Source organism: Poromitra crassiceps (genome assembly GCF_964638095.1).
Source record: "Poromitra crassiceps genome assembly, chromosome: 16".
Lineage (NCBI taxonomy): Eukaryota > Metazoa > Chordata > Actinopteri > Beryciformes > Melamphaidae > Poromitra > Poromitra crassiceps.
Genome location: NC_139645.1, coordinates 5,586,517 through 5,599,885, shown reverse-complemented (window position 1 = coordinate 5,599,885; position 13,369 = coordinate 5,586,517). Strand labels below are relative to the sequence as shown.

At 46.4% G+C, this 13,369-nt stretch overlaps 1 protein-coding gene across 1 annotated transcript in view; it reads left to right on the top strand.

Moving 5' to 3' along the window:
* Window positions 1-13,369, top strand: part of neo1a (neogenin 1a) — a 244,849-nt gene that overhangs the window by 87,051 nt on the left and 144,429 nt on the right. The gene's annotated exons all lie outside the window — the stretch shown is intronic.

Genomic DNA, 13,369 nt, shown 5'->3' with positions numbered 1-13,369 from the left:
GAGTTACTTCCTTGTTTGCCTGTAAAGAGCGCATGCATGGCGGCCATGTTTACAAAGTAATTCCAGCTATGTATTTACGTTAAAAAAGATAATTTCTCTGCATTTTGGATTCATATTTCATCTCGTGGTGAGTACCCGAAGCACAAACAGCTTTTTGGCGGTGTTAGATGTGTGTTTTTGGTGATTTTGAAGGGCTGTACCATAGCCTCTATTCTAAGGCGATACTTACTAACTTCACGACTGTAGGTCACTGCATACTGCTCGGACAGTGACGGTAAAGGCATGGTGTACCTTGCTTATGTGGGGGGAGATGGCAAATGAGCTAAACTCCTGAAAAGGTGGCGTATCCCTTTAAGGAACACTGTCAGGTTTGAAGAAAAATAAAAGAAATAAAAGAATAAAAAACCTGCATTTAAGAAAACATAAAAAGGTTTTCCATCCTAAAGCATTTCTTCAAAATGTTTGCCATTCCAAGCCTGCTGTACACTGCCAATACAATACACCCACATAACATCTGTATATATGAAAAACTCCTCCAGTTGCTTACCCACGGTGTCTTCTTTGACATTGAATTATTTTCCATACATTTTTTACTATCTCTTCTATACTGTAAGTTCTGCCATCTAGCTGGATGTTGCCCCCCCCCCCCCCCCCCCCCCTCTTTTGATTGGCTGGCCTACAATGTGACCTTTGGGAGCGGCAAGTGGCGTGGGATTATTAGGTGTTTGGAGTCGAGTCGCACCCCGAAATTCAATTTGCAGCCAGAGGAACAACAGAATGCAATTACTGTGTGTTGTGCTCTCCCCCCTCAGTGCTGCTCTACCAGGTAGAGAGATGCTGCTGCAGGGAGGCTGTGTGCTGTGCTCTCCCCCCTCAGTGCTGCTCTACCAGGTAGAGAGATGCTGTGCTCTCCCCCCTCAGTGCTGCTCTACCAGGTAGAGAGATGCTGCTGCAGGGAGGCTTCTTGTTGACAATAGTCAACAACAAGAATATAGATGGTGTCTGGAGCGTACGGCGTTCTGATAGCGAGTGCCTGTGTGAAGTTATACAGTCTGACTGCGCTTCTTCTGTCTTTCTTGTCAGAACCTTTTTAAATTGCAAGCTAATGAGCTAGCATATAGCCTGGAGAGGCGGGAAAGATTCTTGCTTTCTCACCCGTAGAGTAGAAGTAGTTTGACTGTCAAGCGATTTATCGGAGAAAAATACATTTTTTTGTATTAATGTTTTCATCCCTTTATTCTATCTGATATAGAATGTTATGAACCAAACCCTGTGCCTTGTCTCCCAGCTGAGGAGAGAATAGACAATAGAGAGACAAAGTCACGCCCCCTTCTGGTAGGGCCCTATACGAACCAGCGTCAGACAAAATACAAATTGTGCCATGAAGAAGTACACATTTTGTCAATTTAAAAGATGACGTCGCAACAAGTCAAGAAATTCGCAGTTTCTCATGAAACTGTTGCCCTGAAAAAGTTGAAAATGAGAAAGACTACACACAACTAGTCACGTAAAGCTGTGTTCACACCGAGATATTTATTTTTCGCTCTGTCGCTTGATCAACCCTTTGGAATCGCTCTGTCGCTCTGTTTAAATCGCTCATCAACAGGCACACGAATTGACGGACATGTGGGGGCTATAACGTTACGCAATGTCATGATGTTTGTCCACTACGAGCCACCGTAGATGTTTACAAGCTAAGCCTATCAGCGTGCTCCTAAGGCGAGCTCCATACCGGTAGTACAGACTTCACTTCATGTCAGCTGTCAGCCTGTCAATGCGATTTGTTGCCACACAATAAACCAGCGGTTTGTTCCAAGCCAGTGTGATCCTTGACTCGCTCTCACACGGCAGCCAATCAGCGTTGAACAGCGAGCGACTGATGCCAGCGTATTTTCGCTCGAGTTGGGATATTTCATCTGGGGCGACGAGCGTATTTTCTCCCTATCGCTCTGTCTCTGTCGCTCGGATGCCCAGCGATTTTTCTCCCAGGCGAATATACGCTCAATCGCTCGTTTGCATTGACTTTGTATGTAAACTCGATGCCAGCGAAAAACTTGAATAGGTCGGTGTGAACACAGCTTAAGTGACGTCATCATAACTTTCTCTCCAGCCAGGCTGTGTTGGTGTGTGTGTGTGTGTGTGTGTGTGTGTGTAGGTGTGTGTGTGTGTGTGTGTGTGTGACATAGATTGTGCGAGACGAGAGATGTGGTTGATTGAGTGGTTTCTTACAGAATGAAAAATTACGTTTCAGTTTTACGACAAAGTGCGACTTTCTTGACTTGCAAAGTTCTCTTTTAAATGGACAAACATCACATGTGTACTTCATGAAGGCACAATTCAAACGGGATCAAACAATTATTGCCTTTCGCCGTTCGCCAACACCGCTCATTTTTTCAGATGCTGGTTCGTATGCTGAAGCAGGAAGTAGGCGTGACTTTGGCTCTCTCTCTATGTTTGGGGAATGACACAGAACAGGCCATACACATTTGACATATGCATTTGTTTCTGCTTTTGAGAGCTGCCTGCATCATTTGTAGGGGACAACGTGTTGACTTGTCTCTTGGTACAGCCTGTCTGTGGGGGACAACGTGTTCATCTTGTCTCCTCTTGGTACAGCCTGTCTCACCTGCTGATCCCTGTGGGGGACAACGTGTTCATCTTGTCTCCTCTTGGTACAGCCTGTCTGTGGGGGACAACGTGTTCATCTTGTCTCCTCTTGGTACAGCCTGTCTGTGGGGGACAATGTGTTCATCTTGTCTCCTCTTGGTACAGCCTGTCTGTGGGGGACAATGTGTTCATCTTGTCTCCTCTTGGTACAGCCTGTCTGTGGGGGACAACGTGTTGACTTGTCTCCTCTTGGTACAGCCTGTCTGTGGGGGACAACGTGTTTACGTGTTTCCATCTTGGTACAGCCTGTCTCACCTGCTGATCCCTGCAGCAACATAAGAGCCATAAGGGCCAATGCGGCAATTGTCAGTTGAAATAAATTCTGTGACAGACAGTTTGACTGCTGCAAAAACATGGTATGTGTCTGGTCTCACAGACCCTTAATAGACTTACACCTTGTTTTTCTTGTTCTTCTTCTTCAGTTGAGTACATGCTGTTGTAGACATGATGCACACATGCTGTTAGTGTTGGATTGGATGGTGGTGAATGATAGTAGATGATTAGTGTGTGTGGTTGTTTCTCCTCGTCACACAGGCTGACCTCAGCAGCACCATGGGGACATCTGCTGACCTAAAGGTCATCTCTGTACATCAGCCTCAAGCAGCTCAGCTGTGTGTGTGTGCGTTACACTTATGGCTCATTTCCACCACATTTTACTGCCCTGTACAGCTCGTCACCACTCGGCTCTAATCGTATCAGCCCTATTGACGTTTTGCTTCCACCGCGGATCATGTGCCCCCACCCACCCCCGCCCACAGCTGGTCGTCTAAAAATAGCGATCGCATATCTGTCCTTCGGCTATAACATAACGTTACAATTAAATCCATCCACAGAACTTTTAAACTGTTTATGAAATACTGGTGCCTCTAAATGACCTACAGTGTACATGGGCAAATGTGACAATCGGCCAAGAGAATGATATCACAGGCATGTGCTGTGCTGTGCGGGGACGGGAGAGGCGCAACAGAGTGAAGCCTCTACCCCGCAGCCTCTCACCAGGCAAGACCGGGGCTTCCAAACACCCGCTGCGGCCTAGCGGAGCGCTGCAGCCTCCTCTCAGCTACAGAGCTCCCTGAGCGAGCAGCGGACTTTTTTCTCAGACAATTGAACACCCGCCACGATTTTATTTCACCGGAGGTGAAGGCAGCGACACAAAATACTGATGGAAATATACATAACAGAAGATAAGGTAAGACCACTAAACTGGTATGCAGCCGCCAGCATTGCATTGACAGTCAGTAGACAGAGTAAACACGATTCTCTCTGACCAATCAGTAGCCATCAGAGTTTTACGTCACCATTTGGGACCTACTCGCCAGCCCGAAGTACCCCGACGAGGCAGGGACCAAAAGTAGCACGACTCGGCCTAAAATCAAACCGAGCTGGGCCGGTTTTTGACGGTGGGATGAGACCAAAAGTCGAGTCGAGCGGAGCGGGACCGCGCTACTAGCTGCTGTGGAATTGGGCCAATAGAGACACTCGGGGTAGGAGTGTCTGTGTGTGTGTTACACATAGAGACACTCACTGTGTGTGTGTTACACATAGAAACACTCACTGTGTGTGTGTTACACATAGAAACACTCACTGTGTGTGTGTTACACATAGAAACACTCACTGTGTGTGTGTTACACATAGAAACACTCACTGTGTGTGTGTTACACATAGAAACACTCACTGTGTGTGTGTTACACATAGAAACACTCACTGTGTATGTGTTACACATAGAAACACTCACTGTGTGTGTGTTACACATAGAAACACTCACTGTGCGTGTGTTACACATAGAAACACTCACTGTGTGTGTGTTACACATAGAAACACTCACTGTGTGTGTGTTACACATAGAAACACTCACTGTGTGTGTGTTACACATAGAAACACTCACTGTGTGTGTGTTACACATAGAAACACTCACTGTGTGTGTGTTACACATAGAAACACTCACTGTGTGTGTGTTACACATAGAAACACTCACTGTGTGTGTGTTACACATAGAAACACTCACTGTGTGTGTGTTACACATAGAAACACTCACTGTGTGTGTGTTACACATAGAAACACTCACTGTGTGTGTGTTACACATAGAAACACTCACTGTGTGTGTGTTACACATAGAAACACTCACTGTGTGTGTGTTACACATAGAAACACTCACTGTGTGTGTGTTACACATAGAAACACTCACTGTGTGTGTGTTACACATAGAAACACTCGGGATACGAGTGTCTGCGTCTGTGTGAACAAATACGCGTGAACTCAATTGAATAGACGCTGGAGTGTGTGCGTGTGTGTGTGCGTGTGTGTGTGTGTGTCTTTGAGTCATTTCAAGTCATTGCTAGACAATCCTGCCTGCCTCTTCATCAGTCCCTGTGTGTTAGGGATGCACGACGGTATTGGATTCTTTTGCAGATATTTTCCAACTCTTTTGGCCGATTGCCGATGCAATTATGCACACATGTCCTCGCTCCCCCTCCCCACACATTTCCTCTCTCCCTCCCCACCTAATTTGAGAGAAAATCAAGTCTCTCCTGCAGTGCAATTAGCATGTTGTGTCTACTCTTATGGTGATGCTCCCTCCTGGCAGGCTGCAGACATAAATACAATGCTTCTCCAAATAGGGATGAAACGATAACCGGTTTGAATGATAACCGTGATAAAGTTCCTTACGATAACGGTACCGTTTCAAATGTTCATTATCATTAAAACCGTGGTACCGTGATTACCATGTTACCATGACTACAGTGCTTTGAAAAACATGGTAAATACCGTTCATCATCAACCAAAGTTGGCAACCGTCTCCCAGATGCAAACGTGCAGCTTTGGAGAAATGATTTCTGTGAGTGTATTAGTACTTTTTGAACATTTTCAACACATTTTAACAAACAGTGATAATACTGATAACCTTATCGATACCTGTTGCAAATGAGTATTGTATCCGTTTCAAAATTTTTGTATTGATACTTTTCGATAGTATCGATACTTTTGACAACCCTAGCCTGTCATATCGGCAGAAATCAGGCTGATGGCGATATTTCATTTTAAAGCCTCTATCGTCCGATACCAGTGACGTGCCGATACCAACCTGTGTGTGTGTGTGTGTGTGTGTGTGTGTGTGCGTGTGCGCGTGCACGTGTGTGTCTTTGAGCCATTTCGAGCATAGCTAGACAATCCTGCCCGGGCGCTTCATCAAATTCCTGTCAGCAAAAGCCGCCTTCATGTTTAATGCAGAAGCCGACCGGTATGGTTGCTATGCTAGGATGAGTTCTGCTCTCAAACAGCCAGTGGGGATCTACCTGGGTCAACTATGATGGCATGTTAGATCCAATCAATCCCTACTCGGGAGAGAGGGGAGCGGGTGAAATCTATCTATCTGCCATTACACACACACACACACACACACACACACACACACACACACACACACACACACACACACACACACACACACACACTCTCTCTCTCTCTCTCTCTCTCTCTCTCTCTCTCTCTCTCTCTCTCTCACATGCACACACACACACGTATATACTGAAACAAGCGATCAGAAATTCACACTGACGTCAAAGCAGTAACGGCTGTACACACACAAGTCATACATGTGCAAAGTGTCATATGCACGTTAAGCGTTAGTATTTATGGCCTTCTTCTCCCACACATCGTACACGCGGGAGCCAGTGATGTATCTCCAGCTGGCTGGCAGGTGGCCAATAAAGAGGTTAATTGCAGCGCAGAGAGAGCAGGCCATTAGGCCGCCATCAGACCCAGAAGGATGGCGGTGCAGGCAGGAGGGGAGGGGAGGGAGGTTAGGGGGGGCGGGGTGTGGGCGTGACCTCTGAGATGTAACGGTGGCTAGCGTGGCGCGGAGCGTGGCCGACAAATGGCGGGCTAATATCTAGGATTGATTGCCGGGAGATGTGAGGCTGTTCTTATAGAGGAGGAGCCCCCTCCCCCCTCCCTCCCTCCTCCTCCTCCTCCTCCTCCTCCTCCACCTCCAGCACCGCAGCCACTACCGTGACGCTCCGCTCAGCTTCACCCAAGCTGCTTCTCTCTCTACATTTCCTGCTTTTTCCCTGCGACCATATTAGGGCTGCACAATATGCCAAAAAAAGAAAAGAAAAAAAGGATATTGCGATTATGCTGACAGATATTGTGGGAATGCAAATTTTGCTAATGCAAATTTTTGTGAGAATGCTAATTTTTGCATTTAATTTTCACTGGGACAAAACATATAAAAATGATGATGTGATTTACTGGGGTCTGTACCAAACAAGCATGTTCCCTTATGTCAATATGATTTGTAGGCTGGAGAAACTCTGTAGCGCTACAATGTTTCATTTAATGCTACTTATGTTGTGACACATTTTAACTCATCAAACTGTAGCTGCTTCTGTGATTTGGCCATATTGTGATTTCGATAACGATTGGATTAATTGTGCAGCCCTAGACCATATTTACCCTGACATCTTGACATCTACTGTACATTACTGGTCAAATGCATGCTAGGGAAATTTCCATCTGCTATTGGCTGGTCTTTGGTGACAGGTGATGTCACCTCCAACAGGTGGTGACATCACCTGGTCTTTGGTGACAGGTGATGTCACCTCCAACAGTTGGTGACATCACCTGGTCTTTGGTGACAGGTGATGTCACCTCCAACAGTTGGTGACATCACCTGGTCTTTGGTCACAGGTGATGTCACCTCCAACAGGTGGTGACATCACCTGGTCTTTGGTGACAGGTGATGTCACCTTCAACAGGTGGTGACATCACCTGGTCTTTGGTGACAGGTGATGTCACCTTCAACAGGTGGTGACATCACCTGGTCTTTGGTGACAGGTGATGTCACCTTCAACAGGTGGTGACATCACCTGGGCCCATAAGGTTAAACATTTTAAGGAAAGCATAAGCTCAAGATTTAAGGGTGTTTTGTGCAGCCGATTCTATTTTATGGACACCTTAACTCTGACTCTAAGGGGCATCTTAACCTAAGGTGCTTTGTGCAACTGGGGCCTGGTCTTAGGTGACAGGTGATGTCACCTTCAACAGGTGTTGTTGACATCACCTGGCAACCAAAGATCAGCCAATAGCAGATGGCGATTTCATTAGTGTGCTTTTTACCATTAGATGTCAGCAGCTACACTGATTTGGGTTTAGTGACGCAAGTATTTTATGAAGACAATACTCACAACAACCACATCACATGTAAACCAGATAATAAGGGTGCAGTGTAAACAGTTTAATGGTACTTTTGTCTCACTCACACTGCTGCTAATAATCCCCTTATTGTTCGCATGTGAATGAAGCCGGTGTTTTTTTGCTTGACTCTTGCTCTCCCATGTGTTTCCTCTATGCCTGGCTTTGTGGGCCAGCCTGCCTCTGTGTGTGTTTTAGCCTGTGTGTGCATAGTGGGAGAGTAGTAGAGAGAGAGAGAGAGAGAGAGAGAGAGAGAGAGACACACACACACACACACACACACACGCAGAGAGAGGGGGGGAGGGGCATGTTTCCTAAAGCTTCTGGCATACTCTTCGCGCACGCGCTGGAGGTGGGGCTCAGAGGAGGGCGCGCGCACTCTGCGCGGGCCAAAACAGAACATACTCAGTGCGCAGCTCCAGGCTCCAGGCAGTCTGAATGAAATTGAATGTAACGTTCCCAATTCTATGTATTAAATTATAAAAAACGACCCCTCCACATTTGGGAAGGCTAAGCCACACAACTAGTTCGTTATAATCGAACAGCATGCTTTGAAGGCGACTTTACGACGGTGAGGACTCAATCACAGCAGATATCCGCTGATAGCCTACCACGGAGATCTCAGGCACAGGCAGCAAAACCGACGCGCTGATAGAAAAATCTCCATGGACGCGCCGCGCTGCGCTCAGGCCTCGCCCCCCGACACGCCCCGTGCGATGTCGTCATAATCGCCGTGCGCCCTATGCGCTTGGCTGGGCGCGAAGAGTATGCCAGAAGCTTAAGTGGGCATGTTCTTATGTATTCAGTTTGAGTCTCACTGAGAGAGAGAGAGAGACCCTGGGGTCTCTCTCACCCAACCAGGTAGTACCACAGCAAATCAAACTACAAACCATTAAGAAACACTACAAATGGAAGGAAGACAGTGCAGATACATACCAAAAAACTATTAGGCAACAACAAGTCCAATCACTTCTAGACCAGTTCATGGAGAAACCATTCAAATGCAACAATGTAGGGGTAAACATGGCAGTAGAAAGCCTCAATAATATATTTGACATTTCTGCCTCTTTGTCAAACCTAAAAGTCAAAAACACAAAACACAAAAACAACATTAACAACAATGACAAATGGTTTGATAATGAATGCAAAAACCTCAGGAAGAAATTAAGGGACTTATCAAACCAAAAACATAGAGACCCAGACAACCAGAACACACGCCTCCATTATGGCGAAACATTAAAACAGTATAAAAACACAGTAAGAACAAAAAGAGAACAACATGTTAGACAACAACTACAGGTTATTGAGGAATCCATAAAAACAAACAAATTTTGGGACAACTGGAACACCCTAAACAAACAAAAACACAAGGACCTACCCATCCAAAATGGAGATACATGGGTAAACCACTTCTCAAACCTTTTTGGCCCAATAGAGGAGAATGAACAGCAAAAACACATACAAGACAAGCTGCAAAGTCTAGAGTCAACAATAAAAGACTTTCAGAACCCACTAGATTCCCCAATCACATTAAAAGAACTACATGACAAAATACAATTACTTGAAACAAAGAAGGCCTGTGGTGTTGATGGCATTCTAAACGAAATGCTAAAATTCACTGACCCCAAATTCCAATTGGCCATACTAAAACTCTTTAACATTGTCCTCGGCTCCGGGATCTTCCCCAATATCTGGAACCAAGGACTGATAACACCGCTCCATAAAAGTGGGGACAAACTCGACCCAAACAACTACCGTGGAATCTGTGTAAACAGCAACCTCGGGAAAATCTTCTGTATGATAATTAACCACAGACTCCTTCACTTCCTCACTGAAAATAAAGTCCTGAGCAAATCCCAAATTGGATTCTTACCAAATTACCGTACAACAGACCATATCTTCACCCTCAGCACTCTAATTGACATCCAAATCAACAAAAACAAAAGCAAACTATTCTCCTGTTTTGTTGACTTCAAAAAAGCCTTTGACTCAATTTGGCACGAGGGTCTACTGTACAAACTGTTGGAAAGCGGCATTGGAGGAAAAACCTTTGACATTATAAACTCAATGTACACCAACAACCAATGCGCTGTCAAGATTGGGAAAAAACACACAGACTTCTTTCCCCAAAACCGGGGGGTTAGACAAGGATGCAGCCTGAGTCCAACCCTCTTCAACATTTATATCAACGAATTGGCAAAGACATTAGAACAGTCCACAGCACCCGGCATCACCCTAGCAGACACAGAAGTTAAATGTCTACTGTTTGCGGATGACCTGGTGCTGCTGTCTCCAACCAAAGAAGGGCTACAACAACAAATCGGCCTTCTGCACAAATTCTCGCAGACCTGGGCCTTGACAGTTAACCTATCCAAGACAAAAATCATGATATTCCAAAAAGGGCCCAGCCCCCAGCATCATAAATACAAATTCTTACTAGATAAAACACCCCTAGAACACACAAAACACTACACCTACCTCGGTGTAAACATCAGCACCACAGGTAACTTCAACAAAGCCGTGAACGATCTGAGAGACAAGGCAAGAAGGGCTTTCTATGCTATCAGAAGGAACATCAAATTGGACATACCGATTAAAACCTGGCTTAAAATACTGGACTCTGTCATAGAACCCATCTCCCTCTATGGTTGTGAGGTCTGGGGTCCACTTGCCAACCAAGAATTCACAAATTGGGACAAACACCAAATTGAGACTCTGCATGCAGAATTCTGCAAATCCATTCTCCGCGTCCAACGAAAAACACCAAACAATGCATGCAGAGCAGAATTAGGACGATACCCACTAATCATCAAGATTCAGAAGAGAGCGTCTAAATTTTACGACCACCTTAAAAAAAGTGCCCCTGATACGCTCCATAACAAAGCCCTCACCCACAGAGAGAGCCTAGGAAGATGCCCTCTCAGCCAGCTGGTCCTGGGGCTCCGCTCACAAGCAGAGTCACCAGACAGACGACACCCCTATAGATTAAACCAAATTATAAGAAATCAAAAAGAAAAATATCTGACACACTGGAAAGAGTCAACCAAAAAGCAGAGCAAACTGGAATGCTACCTGGCCCTAGACAGAGACTACAGAGTAGCAGAATACCTTAGCACTGTGACTGACCCCAAACTTAGGAAAACCCTGACTATGTACAGACTCAGTGAGCACAACCTGGCCATTGAGAGAGGCCGCCACAGGCAGACCTGGCTCCCAAGGGAAGAAAGACTGTGCACCCACTGCACCCAACAGGAAGTGGAAACTGAGTTGCACTTTCTAACCTCGTGCAGTCTGTACCAGGACATCAGAGACACATACTTCCCTCAGATAACAAACACTCATAAGGACTTTGAGAACACGAGTGATACCAAAAAACTTCCATATCTGCTGGGCGAATTACAACAGTGCGCTAACACAGCAGCAAGGTTTGTGAGCTGTTGTGACAGGAAAAGGATAAATGGGACACAACCACTCTAAAGCTTAGGGTCCGCCCTCTGCACATCTTGTACATAGACACATACTGTACAGATATCTTCAACTCCTTTTATCCTATTTTTAAACATTTAAACTTTGTCACCTAGCCTATGTACATATTTGTTTGCAAGACCGAAATGTTTACATATCTCTGTATTATAACAGGCTAACATTATAGTTTATATTATTGTTATTATCGTTATTATTATAGTTTTGTGCTAACCTTTCGGTTATAATTGTGTTACTTTTTGTTTTGTTGCACTCTTGCTTTGGCAATGTAAACTTATGTTCTCCATGCCAATAAAGCCTTTTTGAATTGAATTGAATTGAATTGAGAGAGAGAGAAGGAGAAATGGGGGAGGAGAGAAATTATAGGGCAGAGAGAGAGAGAGACACACACACACACACACACACACACACACACACACAGAGAGAGAGAGCGAGGCATACTAGTGGTGATCTCCAGGAGGCCGAGCGAGACGGGGGAGTAATGAGAATCCCGTCTGAACTGTCGGGCGTTCTTCCCCCCCCTGGCCCCGCCCCCGGCCCCACCCCCACGGTGTTCTTTGCACCCGCCCCTCCTTAAAGGAGGACTGAGGTGAGCGAGCGCCACCTCACCAGCCAGCGCTCGCTCACCAGAGAGGAAACCCCCCCCCAAATAAGAAAATAGACTAATCCTTTTTCATCTCCCTCTCTCTCGACCCCTGACCCCTGCTTAGGTTTTCTATTCACCTGTACCGACCTGCATCGTCTGCTCCGGCTTCTCTCTCTCCTCTTTTCTCTTCCTCTGTGCGTCTCACCTATGGGCTAACTGGGCTGTAGAAAGATAGCCACAACCAGAGCAATCTAGTAAGAGAGTGGCGTCAGCGGAGGTCCAAAATGCGTGACTCAGTAGCCAATGAACAGCCAGGAGGGGGGCTCGTGCTACGTTTGAATGCTAAAGTTAAGCTGATAATATACAATTTGATTCTTTAAAAGTCTGACCCTTTCAGAGTACAACACAAACTGTCCATTTTGCTGCAACTCGACAGCGCTGCTTAATCCAGGACCTTACTTCCTGGAACTCTTGAGAGTAAAAAACTGGTCCATTGGAGTGAATGGAGATGTGGTGACTCTTCTATATACACGTCTCTGGCCAAAACCACTCATCAGTTTGTTTTGATATCATGTTGCGCTCAGTTCCCCCCTCCCCTCCCCTCCCCTCCCCTCTCCTCCCCTCCCCTCCCCTCCCCTCCCCTCCCCTCCCCTCCCCTCCCCTCTCCTCCCCTCTCCTCCCCTCTCCTCCCCTCCCCTCTCCTCCCCTCCCCTCCCCTCCCCTCTCCTCCCCTCCCCTCTCCCCTCCCCTCTCCTCTCCTCCCCTCCCCTCCCCTCTCCTCCCCTCCCCTCCCCTCCCCTCCCCTCTCCCCTCCCCTCTCCTCCCCTCCCCTCCCCTCCCCTCCCCTCCCCTCTCCTCCCCTCCCCTCCCCTCCCCTCCCCTCTCCCCTCCCCTCTCCTCCCCTCCCCTCCCCTCCCCTCCCCTCCCCTCCCCTCCCCTCCCCTCCCCTCCCACAGAAGTAGAAAGTATAAAAATGAACACACTCTTGATGTATCGTGTCTGTCGCCTCATATTTAAGTGTGCTGCTTATCCTTTGATGGAGTCGGATGCACTTTGAAGGGTTTAGGGGTGTCTGCAGGTTCTTTAATCCTCTTTTTGATGTATTTTAATCTTTTTTTTGGCGAGAGGGGGGATTTAAGTTAAACTGAACTTGAGACACTTTTTGACGATGTCAACCCAACATGGTGGCTTAAGAGTTTCTGACAAGATAAAAAGCCCATAATGGCACAAATATTGCACAAAGCTATTTGTGGTTAGCAGGATTATCTTCTTCTGCTTCTTTATTTGTGGCATCTTTAGGTTCAGTTAGTGGAAGATTCAGGCGACCAAAAATAGAAATCTCCTAACCATGAATGCCATACCCACTAGCATGCCCTATACACAGTGGTTCTCAAATGGGGGTCCGGGGACCCCCAGGGGTCCTTGAGGGGGTTCCAGGGGGTC